Below are 19,545 nucleotides of genomic sequence, written 5' to 3'. Positions count from 1 at the left end.
CCGGATGAGCTCAGGGCTCGGGTGTGATAAGAGTGGCGTCTGAGGCCACCCATTCGGAATAAAAAGCTGAGTCTGAGTTTCTCTGCCTTTGGGGACAGGGCAGAATCGGGCCCACGGCCCAGGTGGCGGGACGGAGAGAGGGGCAGGAGATCCAGAGGTCTAGCTGCTGTAGTTTGGCTGCAAGTGACAGCACCCAACTCACAGAGGCCCAAGGAAGGAGCGTTTTTGTTTCCTCAGCTGCAAAGTCCGGAGTAACGGGCTTCAGGCACGGCTGCATCCAGAGCTCAGAGGGCGGCGGCTGCTCCCACCTTTCCCTGGGTTCACTCAAGGACAGGTGCAAGGGGCTGCCATAGAGCCCCCTCCGGCCTGGCTCGGGTAGTCTGGTGCCTGAGCTCACAGTGGCGGGAGTCAGGCCCCCTGAACCGCCCCCTGCAGCCCCCCACTCCCGGCACGCTGCAGACGGTGGTCCCTGCAGCGGCCCTGGCAGCCCAGGGGGGCCAAGCACTGTCCCCTGGGATGGTGGGCTTGGTCGGTGGGGGGGGACTGCGAGATGGCCCTCGCTCTGGGCTCTGTGCCTCCCACCGCCCGCTGCTGTGAGCACAGCCACAGAGACAGAGAGGAGGCCGAGGTGAAGGGTGAGGGAGTCAGAGTGAGGAGGCCACGGCCCTGTCCCTCGCCAGACCTGGTGGCTCTGGAGGCCCCCACAGGCTGCCCGGGAAGGAAGCCGGCAGCCCCTGGGTCTGCCCTCCGCACACCCAGAGGCACCAGCCGGCGTAGGGGCAGGGCTGTGCAGAGCACTGGGCTCCAACCGCGTCACCCTCCCGCCCGGCCCTTGGGACCTGGGTCTCCACCTGGGCCGGGGGAGGGGGGCTGAGGGCAGAGGGGACACAGGTGCCCGGCTGGGGGCTGGAGAGGGCAGGGGAGTTTGCAGAGCTGAGTGGAGCTGAACTCTCCCGACCCAGCGCTCTTCCCTCCTGAGGCCGGTGCCAAGTGGAGATGGCAGGCACCAGAGACGGGTCATCCTAGGAAGGCTGCCTGGAGGAGGCCTTGAGGACCGAGGGCTGGTCTGAAGGGCAGCGGCCCAGTACAGGGCGGCAACTGCTGGAGGAGCTGGCGGAGTTGGGGCACCTGCCTCCTGGAAGGTCCGTCTGGGAAAACCTGCAACGTCTGCCTCCCTCCAGCGGGTGAGCGTTTGCCGAAGGGTTTGCGGGCAGATGGCAAGGTCTGGGCTGCGTCTGCGCAGGCTCCCCCTGTGGGTTAGAAGCGAGTAAGTGACAGGAAAACAGAACTTTCTCTCCGCGCCGGAGCGCTGAGGCCGGCTCCGTTCGTGGCCCTTGGAAAGGCCCAGAGGCCCCGGGACAGCTGGAACCCAGCTGCAAACCCAAATGCAGCCGTGGGGGAGCCCGGCCCCAGCCCAGGAGCTTCCGGCTGTCCCCAAGAATAGTGTCTGCTGGCCCTCCTGTGGCTGGTCCCGCAGAGCCCCGCCAGCCAGGGCTGCCCGGGCCGGGCGCAAGCCCACACCTGACCCCACCTGCCCTGCACCCCCAGGGCCTTGGAACCAGGCACAGCCCGAGTCAGGACGTGGGCAGTAAGCGTCACCCCCGTGGGGTCACTGGGCCTGGCCAGAGGTAGGGACGGGCCACACTGAGCAAGCGCCCCGCTCTGCTTCTGGAACCTGCAGCCCAGTGTGGGGGGCAGCCCGCCCACCTCCCCCATTCCCGCCCCTGCACCTGCACCTCCAAGCCCCTTCCCAGACCCCACCCCTCGCTCAGCCCTGCCTGGCACCCCCAGGCTTCCCCTTCCCAGAAGCCCCTCGTGTTGCTCCGGGTCTCTGGATCTCTCCTGTGCCGTTCCCAGAGCCGCCGACCCTGGGGCCCGGGAGGTGCGAGTGCACGCGTGTGCACCTGCGTGTGCGCTCGCTCCCCGGGCGAACACATGGCGCCCTGACCCCTCACGGAGCCGGGGCTCCCGCCCCCCTCAGGCAGCCTCCACGGCAGAGCAGGGGCACCCTCGGTGGGGCTGGGGGGCTGCTCCCGGAGGAGTCCAGCCCTACTTGGACGCGACGGCTCCCAGGCCCCCGGACTCAGAGCAGCTCCCGGGGAACCAGCGCCCGCCAGGAGAATGAAAACTCACCGACTCCGCGGAGTGCTGGGCGCAGGGTCCAGCGGATGCAGGCATCCCTGGGCCATGCGGGAGGAAGGACAGGGCCTGGGGGACTCCCAAGGAGCGGGCTGGGGTGTGTTGCGTGCTCAAGCATGTCTCTGTGTGTGTGCATCTGTGTCAGCGCATGTCTGCGTGTGTGTCCGAGTGCACCTATGTATGTCTGCACGTGTCTGTCTGGCTGTCTGCGTGTGCGTGTCTGAGGGTCCGGCCGAGGGTGAGCCGTGGCGGAGGTGCCAGCAGGAAGCTGGCACTGCCCCGTTCCACCCTGCAGGGGACAGGCGGGGTGAAGACACGTGCCCGCCCGTACAGGATCTGGGCCAGGGCGGAGTGGGGAGGTTGCTCTGGAGGCTGAGCCCTCCCCGGGCGAGGCTCAGTCCCTGGCTGGCCCCACACGCATTCACTCGCAGCTGGGAACGAGGGGCCAAGCTGCCTGTGGGGCTGCCACGCCACGTGAGGGCGCCGGGAAGCAGGGAGAGGCCGGGGGCTTTGCTCCAGAGCTGGAGCAGTTTTCCTCTCCTCGCAACGCGCCAAGGCGGCCTCAGCGCGGCCCAGTGCAGCTGGGAATGCGGCCGTCCGCCGGAGCGAGGTCGTGAGCAGGAAGGGGCAGTGCTGGGTGCTGGCCCAGGACCTGGAGCCCCAGGTCACAGCTCCAGGTCACAGCCCACCTTCCGTGGGGCCCCCCGGGCTCTCATGGCAGCCGAGCCCCCTTTCCCACACCCGCCAGACCCCAGCCTGGGTCCGCCTCCTCCTGGCGTCGCGTAATCCCCTTGCTTTTCCTAAACGTGCTCTGCGGACCCGGGCAGAACTGGACATGTCCCCGTGATACGCACTGAGCCCGCTAGGCGGCTCCTCCCTCCCCAGGGCTCAGTGTCCCCGTCTACACCATGGTGCAGTGCAGGAGGGGAGGAGGGGTCCGGGAGAGGGGTCCCACGTGTGGAGGAGTGGGTGTATTGGCCCTTCACTGGCGGGGAGGAAAACCTTGGCATGCATCCACTGGTGGCACCTCCTTCAGGCATGGCTTGATCCAGGCGCCTGGCTGCTGTCATCAGAACCTGTGTCTCCCCAGCCCGGGCTAAGCCCCGCCCTCCTCCCAGGCAGCCACCCCTGTGGCGTGGCCCCTCCGGGCTGACAGCCCAGCTCGCAGTCCTGGGCGGATGGAAGTCCTCTGGCCTGAGCCCACGGCCTGAATCATCACCCTGAAGACATGAGTGACGTCCCAGGTCCCAGTCACGTGCCCTTGTCTGGGGCCAGAGGTGGGGTCAGCCTGCAGGTGGGTGGTCCCAAAGGAGATTCCTGGCTGTTCCGAGAAGATGGAGTGGGTGCCAGGCACAGCGCCAGGTCCCTATCACAGGAAGCTGCGGCAGTGCCCCCGGGCCCTCCCGAGAGCCCCACGACTTTGTCTCCACTGGGCCTCACCAGGCCGAGGAAACCGAGGCACAGAGAGCTTGGCAGCCTGCCCAAGACCTCCATGAGCAAATGGCTGGGCCTCGACCCACACGGGCTCCAGGTTCCCCGACTCCCAGGCACCTGCCCAGGCCAACCTGCGCCCACCTCCTGCAGACACGCGGGCATGTGTGAGCGCCTACCCTGTGCAGCTGTGCTAGGGCCCAGAAGGCAGAGTGCTCCTTGGCCGTGTCCCCCTGGCCCTGAGGACCTCCAAGTCCCGGGCCTCCTGGCGGTCGGCCTCCCCCTCGTGGGCAGCCCTGGCAAAGCGCCCAGCGCAGGCCTCTTACCGGCCCGCCATCTCTTCCCCAGGACAGACCCAGCCTGCTCGCCCGGCCTGTCACCATGCCTGAGCGGCCGCTGTCACCCAACCACTCCCGAAGCCCGAAACCGGAGGGGCAGCCCCGAGGCTGCTTCCCGCCCACGCCCTCCTTGCTCAGGACGGCAGAGCGTGCCGGGCGGGCCCTGAGCCTCTGGCCCCGGCTGCTCGGGACATCTGGAGGGAAACAGCAGAGCAGTGAAGCCGCAGGCATAGGGTGCCGCCGGCGAGCCACGGGGCGCCCGGGCACAGTCCCGCCCAGTGGCCGCCAGCCCTGCCTGCCCAGCGCCGTGAGCACGGGCTGACATGCACAGCTCTGCGGTGACAGGGCCTGGCACACGGTGACCCGGCTATCTTCCCTGACTCCCCGTCCCGGGGATGGGATGGGGAGCACCCCGTCTCCAGAAGGACCCCAGATGCTTGGCTGCCTCTTACCCAGGCCCCCCACCCAGCCCAGCCGACAGACAGAGCGTCTGTGCTGCCCCAGGGAGGGGTGGGCAGCGGCCGGTGCCCCTCCCCGCAGGAACCAACCGCACACACGGCCTCGGGCACCTCGACCCGTCCCCCTCTCGCGTTGGCCCCCAGGCGTGTTTACACCGTGCCCCTCCGCCCCCACGCCTGGCAGCTCCCCTGGCACCGGGGGCCCAGCCAGCGGCTCTGGCCAACGCACTTGGCTCCCGGCGAGTTAAATCTAACCCAGCGCAGCTGTCTCCCCGCCGGCTCCCGCCTGGCCCGCAGCCCCCGCACAGGCACGTGCCCAAACCCTCCCTCCCCACGTGGGCCCTCGGGAAGGGTGGGGACAGGGGCTGGAGCCCAGACTTGCCCACACCGGGCAAGCCCTTTGCCCAGTGGCCCCTGGGGTCTGTGCCCACTCTCAGCGGCACCCCGGGGCCTTGCGTGGGGCTGGCAGCGCAGCAGGTTCTTGGCAGGTGTGGTGAGAAAAGACAGGAATCCCCTTCCCATCAGTCGGGGTGCAGGCAGGAAGAGGGGACCCCCGGGGCGGCGCTGAAGCTGGCCGGGTACCAGGGCACGGGCGAGCAGAGCGAGCGAGGCGGGGAAGGTGGGCTGAGATCTGCTGGCGTCTGGCGTCGCCCCTCTCCCAAGGCAGTATCCTGGGCCCACACCTCACGAGTGCAGGGCGCTCGTGGTCCATGTCCAGAGATATCCACGTTTCCGTGCCCGGGGGAGACCCGGGCTGCAGGCAGGCCTGGCACAGGGCTCTGACTGATCCCAGCCTTAGGTGGGACCAGCAGGCAGCCCCCTCTGACAAGTGGCCACGCACAATCTTCTCCCCTTAGCCCCATGTTTTATTTAGGTTGGCAATGGACTCAGCCAGCATGCTGCTGTCCTACCAAAAGTGACACAGCCAGTGAGATGTGAGCAAGTGCCAGTGTCTCTTCAGGGACAGGTCCTCAAAGAGCGCTGACTTATCAGGTTGGGCAGCACTTTTGCCCTTTCTCTTTCCTCCTCCTTCTGGTCAGATATGCATGTGATGGCTGGAGGACCAGCGGCTATTCTGGGCCATGAGGTGACACTGAGGATGGAATCCAGGACTAGGAAAATGACACGAGACAGGAGCTGTGTCCCTGAGGGTGTGCAGTGGCCTGCCAGCCTGGACAGCCTGGGCGTGTGTCACATGAGAGAGAAGTACGTCTCTGTCTTCTTGAAGCCTCTGCTATTCTGGGCTTTCTCAGAAATGCAACTCTAGTCCTGAAGGGCAGGCAGCCAGGTTGGTGCAAATGTTCCCCCCAGCAAGGTAGGAGGCCGCTCCAGTGTCCTGCGAGAAACTTCATGGGGAAAAGGTGCCCAGTCCCAGTAAATCCTGGGTCCGCCTTAGGCCCTTCCTGTATCACGGGGCCCCCACGTTTACCAAGGATGAAGGGCTCTGGGAGGCCCCACGGTGGGGGACACCTGTTGGCCTTGTTTAAACACTTTTCCCAAACCTGCTTGACTGGGGAACCTTTCCCCAGAAGCAGAACAGCAGGCAGAAAGGCCTTGGGAGTCTGGGCCCCGGGCCATGCCGGCTTCGCCCCCACTCTCATGGGGCGGGTGTGGCGTCTGACCGAGATGGCACCCTCCACGGCGCTCAGCACAGGGCTGGGCACGCAGTGCGTACACACAGTAGGTGCAAGGGCGGCTGCCGCCAAGCTCAGAAGTGGAGCCCCCGGGCAACCCGTGAGCAGGGAAGTCCAGGCCCCTTCCTGGCCCCGATCCTCCTGTTCCGGCTGTTCTGGATGGACCGGCCTGTCCACTGGGCAGGTGGCTATCAGGGCAGATACAGAGGCTGCTGGGGGGGGGGGTGCTGCAGGTCAGGTGGGGGCCAGCCCAGGGAGAGGCAGTTTGCAAAGCTGCGGGGTAAAAGTTTGAGAATACAATACCATGTTTTTTCTTTTCTTTTCTTTTTTCTTTTTTCTTTTTTTTTTTCAGACAGAGTCTCACTTTGTTGCCTGGGCTAGAGTGAGTGCCGTGGCGTCAGCCTAGCTCACAGCAATCTCACACTCCTGGGCTCAAGCAATCCTCCTGCCTCAGCCTCCCCAGTAGCTGGGACTACAGGCATGCGCCACCATGCCCGGCTAATTTTTTGTGTATATATTTTTAGTTCTTCAATTAATTTCTTTCTATTTTTAGTAGAGACGGGGTCTCGCTCAGGCTGGTTTCGAACTCATGACCTTGAGCAATCCACCCGCCTCGGCCTCCCAGAGTGCCAGGATTACAGGCGTGAGCCACCATTACAGGCCCGGCCACCATTTTTTTTTCTTTTGGCAGAATTTAATGGGTGCAGATTGTTCAGGTCCCAAAGACATGGGGAAAAAAAAAAAAAAAAGCAAAAGCCCTTTGCTGCTGCTATTGATAACTTGTCTCTCTTCACGTGGTGGGTTCAAAACTAAAAATACTCCCCTTCCGATGACAGGGGAGCCAAGCGCTGTCACGTTGTGGAGGAGACTCAAAAGTTTCGGTGGGGAGGGATCAGCTTGAGCCACGTGAGGGCCACGGCCAGGCCTCGCCCTGGTGGCCCGGCCACCCTCCCGCCATCTGGGCTGCATCCACATAGAAGGTTCCGTGGCATTCCATGGGAGAAGTGGGGAACCGTCCTCTCCACAGGCCTGGGCAGAGCCGGGAGAGAGCTGGTGGCCAGCAATGCCAGCAATGCCGAGGACCTGCGTTCTTGGACGCCAAGCCCGTCTGGGGCCGCTGGGGGCGTGGACAGATAAGGAGATAACCCCAGGCGGGAATAGACAGGGAGGGAAGAGTGAAGCAGGGGAAAGGGCAGCAGCTTCACCGGTGGGACTGATACTGCCGTCCCTGGACCCTGTGACCCTGGGCAAGCTGCTGCTGCTGGCCAGGCCTCAGTGTCCCCGTCCAAAGGGGGAGCAACTGTCTCTGTTCTGTCTCCTTCATGGTGAGAGGGAAGGAAGCAGGCGACCCCAACGTGGCTGTGACTGCTGGGCCTGGCACGCAGGGCCTCGGGGAGGGTCAGGATAGCACCTGGGCGGTGACCGGCCCTGTGGTGGGGGAGGGAGGTGGTGCCCCCTCCTTGGCTGAGAGGACTGGCAGGGGGAGGCTCCTACAAATTCAGACAGGGAGCTCCTGCCACCATCCTGAGCATTCAGGCCTGGTCTGGCCCCAGAGTCCTGTTGAGACCTCAGGGCTCCATCCACGTTGCCCCCCGACATTCAGAAGGAGCTGAGACAGGGAGGCACCAAGGGTGGAGGGCAGCACAGTCGTCACTGTGGGGTTCACTCTTGGGGTCGGCTTGGTCAGTTCACGTGGGAGCAGACACCCCCAATCACCTACTAGACCAGCACTCCTCACACTCTAGGAGCACACAGGGCACACCCGCCTGCCAGCTGACCCTGCGCATGACCCCTGGCAGGGGGTCCAGGGGCCACAGCCACCCAGGAACACCTGGACATCTTGTCCACGTGCAGATCGTGGTCTGGGAGGCCTGGGCAGGGCTCTGTCTCTGTGACGGGCTCCTGGGCCAGCAGCCCCCTGACCGCACCGTGCCTGGAGCTGTGGGGGCCGCTGCTCCCAGCAGGGCCTGGGAGTCGCTCGACCTGTCTGAGGCTCATCTGTAAAATGGGACCAACGCTGCTCAGGACCCACTTGACCGGCCTCGGCAGACACGAAGCCAGACTCGGCTCCTGTCATCATCATCATCGCCATGGCATGGCCCATCTCTGTCTCCTTGTCCACGCCCACCTTCTGTCCCAGGGCAATCTTGCCTCTGGAATGGGCCTCTTGAGCTAAGGAAGACAATGAAAAACTCTCCTAAGCTGGTCCTAAGGCTCCCTCCCTCCACCCACTGCCCGAGGGAGGACTCCCACCCAATCCCAGGTGGGGACCAGGCAGGAGAAGGCAGTGGGGTCACTTGGAGCCCAGTTACTGCGTCTGTTAAAAGGGGTCAACCCCCATCCCAGGCCCAGGACCTTGGAGATCACGCCCCCGCCCCCACACCCAGGCCAGTGAAGCTGGCCGGGCAGCCCTGGGTGGCCTGGGCAGGTGAGGGTCCTTCTGCCTGCCCCTGACATTGTGCTCAGGGTTGGTGGAGCCCCTGAGGGGCACGTGCCCTGCACAGGGGCCAGAGTCCTGGAGACAGGTGTGCAGGGTGGTGGGTCTCCCAGACCCTGAGCCGTGGAGCCTGGTCATTGCTATGTCGACTGGCCTCATCGTCCTTGCCCTGGCTTAGGGCCCTGCGCACCTCCCCTTCTTTCTGCCGGCTGGAGTCGCTTTCTTCTGGGGTAACCATGGCAACGCCTTTGTTTCTGAGTCCGCCCGCCTCCCTCCCTGCTCTCTCTTCGGGAGAGGCGTAGAGGCTCCTTCCCAGTCCCCGCACGTCCCCAGCCGCTGGCAGACAGTGGGCCGCCCCTAGGATGGGGGGCGCCGTGTTCCGGGCCCTGCGCACAGGCCCCACGCGTCCACTCACTCACACCCCGATGTTTACCGAGGGCCCCAGCCTCTGCCACGGGGCCACAGAGGCCGCGGAGGCCTGTCCCCGCCCCAGGGTCCTGCTAAGGGCCACCTGGAAGGGGCAGACACGGTCCGAGGAGGGAGCACAGAGGCCCGACTGGCGCTGGCACCGTGGGGCCTTCAGAACCCGCTGCGGGATCGCGGGGTGGGCGCTCTCGCAGCGCGGGGGTCCTGCGCCCGCTCGGCTCCGCTTAAAGCCGGCTCAGGCAGGAGAGAAACTGGCAGCTCGTGTAACTGAAAGGCCAGGGCAGCGCCTGCTCACGCCCGCCTGCAGCGGCCCGGGCCTGTGCTCTTGCCTCCCCTGGCTGGCCTCACGCGGCACACCGCCGGGCCTCTGGCCTGCAGCCTCGGATTGCAACCCTGTGTCGCCGGCCGGGTTCCGGAGGGGTCCGCGGGCAGAGGGGCGAGTCTTTCGACCTCGGCGTCCCCTCTGGTCCCGACACGCTGACCCCACAGCGGGGGTCCCGGGGCAGAGTCTGCCTGGCCAGCCCGGGGTCACCGGCTGCCCCTGACCCAGCTGCTGTCACTGTGAGCGGCGGCCGGGCTCACGGCACCGCGCTGCCCTCAAACCAGCCCCGGGCGCAGGTGGGCGCCGGCAGAGGAGCCCGGTGTGCGAAGGGAACGCGGGGCTGCAGGCTCAGAGAGGTGCGTACGTCGCCCAGGGCCGCACAGCAGAGGGGCCCGACGTCCGCACGGGGGTAAGGCGGTGGGTGACAGCGGCGACTGCATGGCACGGTGGGGGGCAGCCACCCGCCGCGTCCCCGCACGTGCGGGAAGACCGCAGGGTGTGGCAGCCCGGGCGGGCCTCGGGGCAGCACCGCGCCGCACCGCGCCCCTCGCCGTTTGCAAACCCGCCGGCGCCGCAGCCACGCCCCCTGCCTCGCTCGCGCGGTCAGGATCTGCATAGCCCCGCCCCCTGCCGCGATGGGCTGGCCGCGCCGTCACTCCTCCGCGCGGGCGGGGCTCCGGGGGCGGAGGGCGGGGCCGCGGCGGCGACGCGATTAGCATAGTCCCGCCCCCGGCGCGGCCCTCGGGCCGGGTGCTGATTGGGCGGCCGGCGGTGACGCGGCGGCGCCGGGCGCAGCGAGTGGCGGGCGCGGGCTGTCAGTCGGCGGGGCGGCGGGCCGCACTTCCGCCTCGGTGTCAGTGGGTCGCGGGCCTGCCGGGCGGGGGCGGGGTGGGCGGCGAGCGCGGCGGGCGTCCGAGGCGCCGCGTCCAGGTGAGTGGCCCGCGGCCGCCCGGCGAAGGCGCGACCCCGGCGGGCAGCGGGTTCTGGCGGGCGGGGCGGGCGGGCCCCGGACCCGCAGGCCGCCCGGCCCCTTCCCGGCCCGGCCCAGGCCGCAGCCCGGCGCCGCGAGGAAACTTCGGGAGCCAAGTTGGGGCCCGGCGGGCCTCGGGCCGGGTCGGGCGCTGCCCCGGGCTGGGCGGGCGCCGCGCCCCGCTCCGCTCGGCCCTGCCGCTGCGCCCGTGCGGGGCGCGGGTCCGTCCGACGGCGCGGCCGGGGCCTGGCGGGCGCGGCGGAAGCAGGTGCGGCCGGGAGCACCGGCCCTCGCGACCTGCCGCGCCAGGCGCTGCCCTCGCGTCCCCGCCCGGTCCCCGCCGCGCCCTGCGCCCTGGTGGTGCCCTCCCTGCGTCGGTCTCCGCGGGCGGGACCTGCCGGTGAGAACTTTTGCCTGGCGCCCCCGGGCGAGCTGGCCCCGGAGGTGCCTGCTTCCTCCACAGCCGCCTCTCGGTGCTGGGCGTGTCGCAGACTTGGCGCAGGGAGACTGAGGCTGTCCCCGGGTCGCTGCCGCTGGCGTGCGTGGGGACCGCGGGCTGGCGGTGTCCCGCTGGCACGGGCCGAGTCCGGGCGTCCCCTCCCGGCAAGCTGGCTCACGTCTTCGCGGTCCCGTTCCAGCGGTCCTTGTGGAACAGGGCCTCCCGGAGTGCTAGGATGGTGGGCGCAGCCACGGTGCCTGGCCCAGAGTTCACACTCTCAAATGCCACCCTGTACTGCCTTTTCTTTCTTTCTTTCTTTTTTTTGACAGGGTTCTGGTCTGTCACCCAGGCTAGAGCGTATGGGATGTAGTGGTGTGATCGCCGCTACTCCACTGGTGGCCCTGGCCTGGGACCAGCAGCCTTTGGACGACCCCCTTTTCGGGGACTGCCTTTGCACGTCCTGAGAAGTGGTCTCCTTCGGGTTGGTGCCACGGACGTTTCTTGAATGCCTGCCGCGTGCCTGGCTGCATGCTGCACAGCCCCTCAGCCCGGCGGGGAAGTTGAGGCGCAGCTGAGAGCAGAGGTGCCCAGGCTGGCACAGTCCCGAATGGCAGGGGACCCGGGCGTTCTTGCGTTCCGTGGTGTCCTTCCTAGCGTTGTGCCAGGGCCGCTTTCCCTCTCTCTCAGACTCAGTTCCTTGGTCCTGACGTGTAGCGTTTACTTTGCTGATGCGAGGAACAGGTGAAGTCGTTACCTACAACACTCTCCGAGGCGGAGCGTGTGCTGGGGAATGCTAGTTCCCTTTCCCCGGGGTTGAGGACAGGAACCACCTCGGGGGCAGCACTTCCTCCTGTCCGCCTGGCACAGTGCCTGGGGTGGTGTTGTCATTTAAAGCGTGGCGATGAGTGAATGGGCGACTGAATCTCCGGAGTAGAATGTACCTTTCCTGTCCACCTGCTGGTAGCAGTTCTCACCTGAAGAGATGATACTTAACAATGACTGTCCCAGCACTGTTTCCAGCACGTTATAGTCTCTTCATTCAGGTAATGCTCTCAAGAGTCTGCGGGACTCTTGTGTTCACTCATGAGGAGGCTGAGGAATAGAGAGGTTAAGTAACTTACCCTAAATCACACAGCAGTAAATTATAATATGAACCAGAGATTTGAACCCAGGCAGTCTAGCTCCGGAGCTCACACTTTTTTTTTTTTTTTTGCGACAGAGTCTCGCCCCGGGTTGAATGTAGTGGCGTCATCACAGCTCACTGCAACCTCCAACTCCTGACTCAAGCATCCTGCCTCAGCCTCCCAGGTAGCTGGGACTACAGGGGTAAACACCACACCTGGCTAATTTTTCTATTTTTAGTAGAGATGGGATCTCTTTCTCTTGCTCAGGCTGGTCTCAAACCCCTGAGCTTAAGCAATCCTCCTGCCTCGGCCTCCCAGAGTGCTAGGATAATAGGTGCGAGCCACTGTGGCTGGCCCAGAGTTCACACTCTTAAATACCACCCTGTACTGCCTTTTCTTTTTTTCTTTTCTTTTCTTTTCTTTTTTTTTTTTGACAGGATTTTACTCTGTCACCCAGGATAGAGTGTATGGAATGTAGTGGTATGATCATAGCTCACTGCAGCCTCAAACTCCTGGGCTCAAACAATCCTCTTGGGCAGGGCGAGGTGGCTCACGCCTGTAATCCTAGCTCTCTGGGAGGCTGAGGCGGGCGGATTGCTCGAGGTCAGAAGTTCGAAACCAGCCTGAGCAAGAGCGAGACCCTGTCTCTACTATAAATAGAAAGAAACTAATTGGCCAACTAATATATATAGAAAAAATTAGCCGGGCATGGTGGCACATGCCTGTAGTCCCAGCTACTTGGGAGGCTGAGGCAGCAGGATTGCTTGAGCCCAGGTGTTTGAGGTTGCTGTGAGCTAGGCTGACGCCATGGCACTCACTCTAGCCTAGGCAACAAAGCGAGACTCTGTCTCAAAAAACAAAAAAAAACAATGCTCTTGTCTTAGCCTCACCAGTAGCTGGGACTACAGGTGCACACGCACCACTGCGCTTGGCTAATTTAAAAAAAAATTTTTTTTGTAGACATGGGGATCTCTCTGTGTTGCCCAGGCTAGTCTTGAACTCCTGGCTTCAGGTGATTCCTCCTGCCTCAGCCTCCCAAAGTTTTGGGCTTATAGGCATGAGCCACCACGCCTGGCCTATACTGCCTTTTAATACCAGGATTTTTCCTTTAACATTTTTGTTTATAACATTCTTCTAATCATGCTATGTGTCAGAACTCTGTTTCTTGTAGCATATATAACTAACAGATTTTCATTTTTTTGTGGGCCTGAGTGTTTATAAAATCATTTGTTTCTTCTAAAATAATTCTCCATCTGGCTCTCCAGGGTTTTGCTGAAGTACCCCACCTGCTGCCTCCTTCCTTTGTCACTAGCAGTCACTGGTGCTCACCACGTGGAAGGGGTGAATTGGGGGCCGGGGCGCCGACTGATGCGTGCAGTTCAAAGTATGAGGTTTTCGTTTTGAGTTCAGTTCTGAGTGGACTTCATGCAGTGAGTCTTAGAGTATACACTGAGGACATTTTTCTTCTCTCCTCCCAAGTGCATTTAGAAGGGTCAGACTCTGTTGTGCCTCACATCTTGAAGAGCTCTTTTAATGTTAAAAAGCGCCTTGGGGCTTTCATCCTAGCATCTGCCCTCCGTGCCCTCCACCAGGAAATGGCCGCTGAGTCTTGGGTGTGACCTTAAAACCTGCCTGACTTGGGAAGTTTTATTACGTTCAGTTAATTATAAAAGTGACATTTCTTTTTTTGATGAGGAGATTTTTAATACATTTCATGGACTCCCAGGCTGTCTTGTAACAGGGAATTACTCTCTCCTGAAAGTGATCTCTTGAGCGTCCCTGGGGAAGCCCCACCTCGTCTGGCTGCAGCGGAGTAAGGTCTCTTTTATTTATTTATTTTTTTTATTTTGGCATATCATGGGGGTACAGATTTTAAGGTTTCAATAAATGCCCTTTCCCCCCTCCCCCCACAATTCTGAGTCTCCAGCATGACCATCCCCCAGACGGTGCACATCTCACTCATTATGTATGTATATACCCACCCCCCTCCCCCCTGCCCAATACCCTATTACTGTAGTACCTATGTGTCCACTTAGGTGCTGCTCAGTTAATACCAGTTTGCTGGTGAGTACATGTGGTGCTTGTTTTTCCATTCTTGGGAAACCTCACTTAGTAGTATGGGTTCCAGCTCTAACCAGGAAAATATGAGATGTGCTATATGATCGTTGTTTCTTAGAGCTGAATAGTACTCCATGGTGTACATATACCACATTTTATTAATCCATTCTTGCATTGATGGGCACGTGGGCTGTTTCCACAGCCTCGCAATTATGAATTGTGCTGCTATAAACATTCGAGTGCAGGTGTCTTTTTTGTAGAGTGCCACGAGTAAGGTCTCTTAATGGCAGCAGTGCTGACCAGCCCTCAGGGGGCTGGCATGTGTCTGTCATGAGTGTAAGCGTTTCCGAAGGTGGTGTGGGGGGAGTGGGGCTCCCTGGGTCCCCCAGGTCCTGACTGTCGCTCTGCAGCTGTTGGGCAGAGGCAAGTCCCTGTTCACCGTTGCGGCGGGCCACTGTGAGGCTGTACGTGAGAGTGAACGTCAGGTGTCTGGCATGTCGCAGGCGCTCAGAATACCCTTGGTGGCCCCACCTGAGAGTGCTGAGACTGACGTCACCCCAACGATGACACCACACACACAAATGCAGTTTAGAAAGAAAGCCGAGGAAGTCTTTGCTAGGCAGATTTGTGTTCTTTTCGACATGTGTTACCATTGAATGACCATTCAAATGAGGGTCATGCTCATAGAAGAGCTCTGGGCAGGTGGGGACGTGGCTGCTCTAACTCAGGTGGGGCCTCTGTGGGCGGCTTTCGGGGTGGAGTTGTCCCTTCCCGGTCATTATCGCACTTCCTGGTGGGTGTGGACATTTGATTAGTATTGAGTACTCATGGTCAGGTGTGAGGTTTACTTCCAAAACTTAGTGCACTGTAGAATTGATCCGTAAAGGCTAAGAGGAAGCCAGTGTTTGCACATGACTCATGATTAAAAAATACCTAAACCCTAAGAGTTAATATTTTAATTCTAGTTTGACACTGTAAGTGCAGTTTCTGTGTGTACTGATGTGTGTCCCTGATATATTTTTACCTTTTCAGTTCTTGCTGATGAATGTCAGGTTTTGGTGCTGCAGCCTCAGGAGACTGTGGGTCTGGGTTTGAGTGCCGACATGGGCGCGTGGCGTGGTGCAGCGCGCTGGCCCGTCCCGCAGCTCTGGATGATAAATGTGTTAAACGGCTCTCGGAGACGTTTCCATGAACTTTTTGGCACTTCTTTCCTTTTCCTTCCAGATTCAGAAGAGAACGTGGGGTCATTCGGCAGGATTTGGCAGCGTGTGTGTTCTTTCCACCCGAGCTTCTGCTCACACGAGCACCACACCCGCGTGCCGTGCTCGGGAAGGGAGTGAGCCTTTAGAAAGGACCGGCCTGAGAACGGGGGCGTGTGGACGCCCGACGTGTGTCTGTTTCTCGGTGCTTCCTCCTCTGCCTTCCAGGGCACTTGCTGGCTTTACTTAGAGAAGCAAACTCTGGGATCGGTGCTGACGCGCTAGTGGCTGGCGCCACAGCGGGGAGGCCTGGCCTGGTCTCCTGGCCTCAGCTGTGCCCTCTCACCCAAGCGCCCAGGGGGCTCTGTCCCTGAAGCTGAGGGGCGTCAGTGTGGGAAGGGTCCGAGGGGCTCTTGGCTGGGCAGGCCCCGAGCGCATCGCTTTGCCAGAGGGGCCAGGACCCCGGCTTCAGAGGCGCCGGAGAGCACGTGTCCTGGGCTGGCTGGGGAGTCCTTGGGGAGCGCGGCCTAGAGGACAGCGGTCTGGGGACGTTGTCCTGGTTCTGGAGAGGTGGCAGCAGGCGGGAGGGAGGCTGTCATATGCGAAGTGAGTGGCTGAATAAACAGAGGGGTCAGGGCTGAGAAAGGGTCAGCTGGAACCTGGCCCCTGGCATTGCTGTGCTTGGCCAGAAAGTGACGTCCATACTGCCTCAAAACCAGGGTGGCTGTGTGAGTTGGTGTCCAAACCAGGAAATCGGAGGGTGAAGGGAGCACTGCTCACAATCACAGCGGGAGTCAGGCACGAATCGGGGCTGAAAGAGGACGTGGGCTGGATTGTCTCGGTGCCTGGCGTCTGCATGAGCTCTGGCTTTGTGTTGGCCTCTCCTGCTGCTGTGGAGCAAAGCCAGGCTCGAGATCTGACGGTCACCTGTATTCGGGATGCACGTCAACCGTGGGCGGTGTCACGACACCCGTGTGGGCAGGGCAGGGCAGGCGGCCGAGCTGGGCGCGGAGGGCGAAGTGCCGTTGGGCCCTGCCTCCTGCCACGCTGCCTCTGTGCCTCGGGCTTCGGGCTGCAGGGCTGAGGTTCATCAGCGCAGGAGGCTTCTGGGCCAGTGTGGGGTTTTCAAAGCTGGCTTCTCACCAGAAAAGCCTGGGAACCTGGTAGAGCGCAGGCCCAGGCCCCGAGTCTCTGCGTCTGAAGCTGCGTGTTGAGCAGGTTCCTGGGCACGTGCTGTGGCCCTCTGCACGCGGCCCCGGGCCTGTGCGGGCTCCCACTGTGCGGTCAGAACCCTTTTTAGGATCAAGGACTCTCTTGAGAACTTAGTGAATAATCTGAATCATCTTTCTGGGGGAAAAAATGAACACAGAACTTTGCAGTTTTTTCCTTTTTATTTCTTTCTCTTTTTTGTGGGGCTGGGGAGGGAGTGTTAGAGATTCATGGATTTCCCTGACCCTGGTTTAAACACCCACCCCCGCTGGTGCTCAAGAAGTGCAGCAGGGAGTGGCGTGGGCAGGCCTGACGCTGGGATGACAGACTTCTCAGCGCCATGAAACCGGTTAGCTGAGCACGGCTTGTGCAAGACGGGACGGAAGGGCCCAGAGCAGAGGTGTGGGGGAGGGAAGTGGAGCCACACTCCTTCCCGGTAGGGTTTCTCCCGGTGGGCTCCCTTCCTCCTGCTGTTTAATTTTCCCTCCTCCTCATGGCTCCATCCTGCGTCCAGCCCGGGAACCCGCTGTGCTAGCGGGAGTTTCTGACCGTCTGTCACACGTTTGCCGGGCTCTACTCCTCTTGCGGCCGAAGGGTTTGAGCCTGGGGGATGCCAGCAGTGGCAGGCCAGGCAGGGCCGACCGCCTTGGTCCACGGTTGCCCTCAGGGCACTTGGGCTGCCCTTGTGGTGGCTGTCTGAGAGCGGGAGCCTGCAGGCTTTGGCAAGTGTACCATCCAGAACTTTCTCACCCAGCCTCTTGGGCTGCGTTTGGACAGCTTTTTTCTGTGTTGCATAATGGTGAGGTTGATTAAAACAAATGTTTTTGTGGAAAAGAGCTTCTATTCATCTTGTGTGTGTTTGGAAATACATTGTACTGGGGTAAAAGATGATGCTCCCTGAAGTGTGGGATGTATTTTTGGCACTTACTATGCAATAGTGAGCAGTTCGATCCAGTCGAGGGGATTTATGGCCATGGGGCGGCGGGGGGCACTGGGCGGAGAGTCACTTGGGGAAGAATGCAGCTCTCCGGGCTGCTCTGCAGACCAAGCCGGCTTTACCCTTTGCCTGCCTGTGCGGGCCACCCTGTTGGTGCGGATAATGGTAAACAGTGGGCGCATAACGCTGTTGTTTACGCAGCACGGTAGGTAGGTTCGCTTGCTCTCTCAAGTCTAGAAACTTTCTGTTTCTTGTATGAATTCTTAAGTCAGGCTTGGGCCAGGAATGTGTGCGTGCCGATTTGTCAGAAGGAAGAGCCGAGACCTGTCCCGGCAGGAAGCGTTCTGTCCTGTCTGGTGGCGGCAGCTGATTGTGAGGCGCCGTGCGTAGCCCCACGCCGGGAAGAGCGTGCAGCCCTGCGGTGGTGGAGGCCTGGGCCGTGCCCGCTGGTTTTGCCCTCAGAAGAGCACTCGTGATGGTGCGTCACATGCAGCTGACGTACCCCGTTTGCCAGAGGGCGAGGGACCCGTGTTTGGTCAAGGTCACGCCTGGGTCCTTCCGCCGTCACCGAGGCAGGGTGTGTTTGAGGCCCCGGCCTGAGCGACCTGCAGCGCGTGCGTCACCAGCGAGGGTCTGCGGTCGTGGCCGAGGACAGGCAGCCGCGCCTCCCCCTTTGGAGAAATGTTTTTGTTGTGAGAGCAGGACTTGTTTATTTGATTCTAAATTTATGCACAATCTGTAAAAATAACCCCTGAGCTTTTACGGTGACAGCAATATTAAGGCTCGGTCTTTCCTGAACAATCAGCAAACGCACGTTTCAGCGGGCGGGGCTTGAGCCATCCCGGGGGTTCTGGAACTGAGGCTAAAGGGCTGGGCCTGGTTGGGGTCCTGCACAGGGGGTGGGTGTTTGGGGGCTGCTGTGTGGGACGGCTGCCGTTCCTGCTGCTCCCAACAGAGGCCTGGGCCTGAGAGTGCAGGCTGGTGACGCCCCCTGCGCCCCGCTGCCTCCCGCTGCCCTCCTCCGCCCTCTGGGGCCAGAGGTGCTTCCAGGGCCAAGCACAGCCCAGGGCGGCCGGGAGCGTTGCGGTCCGCGATGGACGCCGCTGGCCTTGCGGGCTGACCCCGCAGTCAGCGCTCACGATCCTGCCGCATTCCCAGCACTCGCAGTCGCGGGCGGCCAGCAGGGAGGGCACTGGACAGAGCAGACGAGGACGTTTCCGACACGCGAGGTTCTGCACTCGGCTGCAAAGCCGCAAGATGTTGACGCTCTGTGTTTTACAAGAGAAACTGGAGACCGGTGTGGTGATCAGCTGGACACCGGAGGGACGGGGCCTCCAGGCATCCCGGCGACGTGGGTGTCATTCGCAAAGTGGACGTGTAAAGACTGAAACGCTGGCCAGGTGTGGTGGCTCACGCCTGTGATCCTAGCACTCTGGGAGGCCAAGGCGGGAGGATTGCTCAAGGTCAGGAGTTTGAAACCAGCCTGAGCAAGATCGAGACCCTGTCTCTACTGAAAATAGAAAGAAATTAATTGGCCAATTAAAAATATATAGAAAAAATTGGCCGGGCATGGTGGCTGGCGCATGCCCGTAGTCCCAGCTACTCAGGAGGCTGAGGCAGAAGGATTGTTTGAGCCCAGGTGTTTGAGGCCACTGTGAGCTAGGCTGATGCCACGGCACTCTAGCCTGGGCAACAGAGTGAGACTCTGTTTAAAAAAAAAAAAGAAAGACTGAAACGCTAAAAAGCGGTGACCTCGATGGCAGTGCAGCTGAGAGGTGCCATCCACACCAGGAACGGGGTCTCCGAGAGGCCTGACCGCTGCTGCCCCAAGACTGAGGGGGCTCAGGGCCCCTCAGGTGGCTTCCTTGGCAGGTGCTGGGGGAAGAGAGAGCCTTGGGCTCCCTCGGCCCTCCGCGGCACACGGGTGCCACCCTGCTCTCAGGCTGCTGTCCCTCAGCGCGTCCGTGTCACTGGGCAGCCTTTGTCCTGCTCTCTGCGGGGTTTAATTTTCCCATCCTCCAGCCTTGATCCAGGAGACCGTCTGTCCTTTAATTCCTCCAGAAAGCTGGTTCTGTCCATTATGTGCTCAACTGTGACTCCAGGGCTCCTAAGTGACCCGTGTTTCCCGGTCTGGCTGCTCTGGCAGCGCTGAGCTGTTACTGTAGCATCCTTCCGGGGCTCTGAGCAGCCAGGTTGGGCCCTGCCAGGTCCCTGCTGGCCTCCGGGGAAGGAGTAGCTCTGTGGGGAGGCGACGGTGGCTTTGGTTTGCTCCTCGGCTGGCCCTGTGTAGCCCTTACTCTGCTCTGCGCCGGGTGGACTCGTCTGTCAGCCTTGACCTTAAGTGATGGCAGGTGTTCGGAAGAGCACGGTGGCGTTGCACCAGGAACTTGGCACGTGACTGCGGCTCGGTTGGCTCTGCCGCGG

General features: G+C 61.8%; 1 protein-coding gene across 3 annotated transcripts in view; it reads left to right on the top strand.

Annotated features, from left to right (window-relative positions):
- The first annotated feature begins 10,020 nt into the window (after nt 1–10,020).
- OSBPL2 (oxysterol binding protein like 2) overlaps nt 10,021–19,545 on the top strand; it is a 44,890-nt gene continuing 35,365 nt past the window's right edge. For 2 of the 3 annotated variants that reach the window (XM_076010818.1, XM_076010820.1), the window contains exon 1: nt 10,021–10,115. The gene's annotated coding sequence lies outside the window, so the exon portion shown is untranslated. Of the gene's footprint in view, nt 10,116–11,813; nt 11,903–19,545 lie in introns of all 3 variants that reach the window. The other variant, XM_076010819.1, reaches the window with a different exon arrangement.

The sequence above is a fragment of the Microcebus murinus genome, chromosome 16, assembly GCF_040939455.1.
Source record: "Microcebus murinus isolate Inina chromosome 16, M.murinus_Inina_mat1.0, whole genome shotgun sequence".
Classification (NCBI taxonomy): Eukaryota; Metazoa; Chordata; class Mammalia; order Primates; family Cheirogaleidae; genus Microcebus; species Microcebus murinus.
The sequence above is the reverse complement of the archived record's forward strand: the minus strand, read 5'-3'. Positions and strand labels throughout refer to the sequence as shown.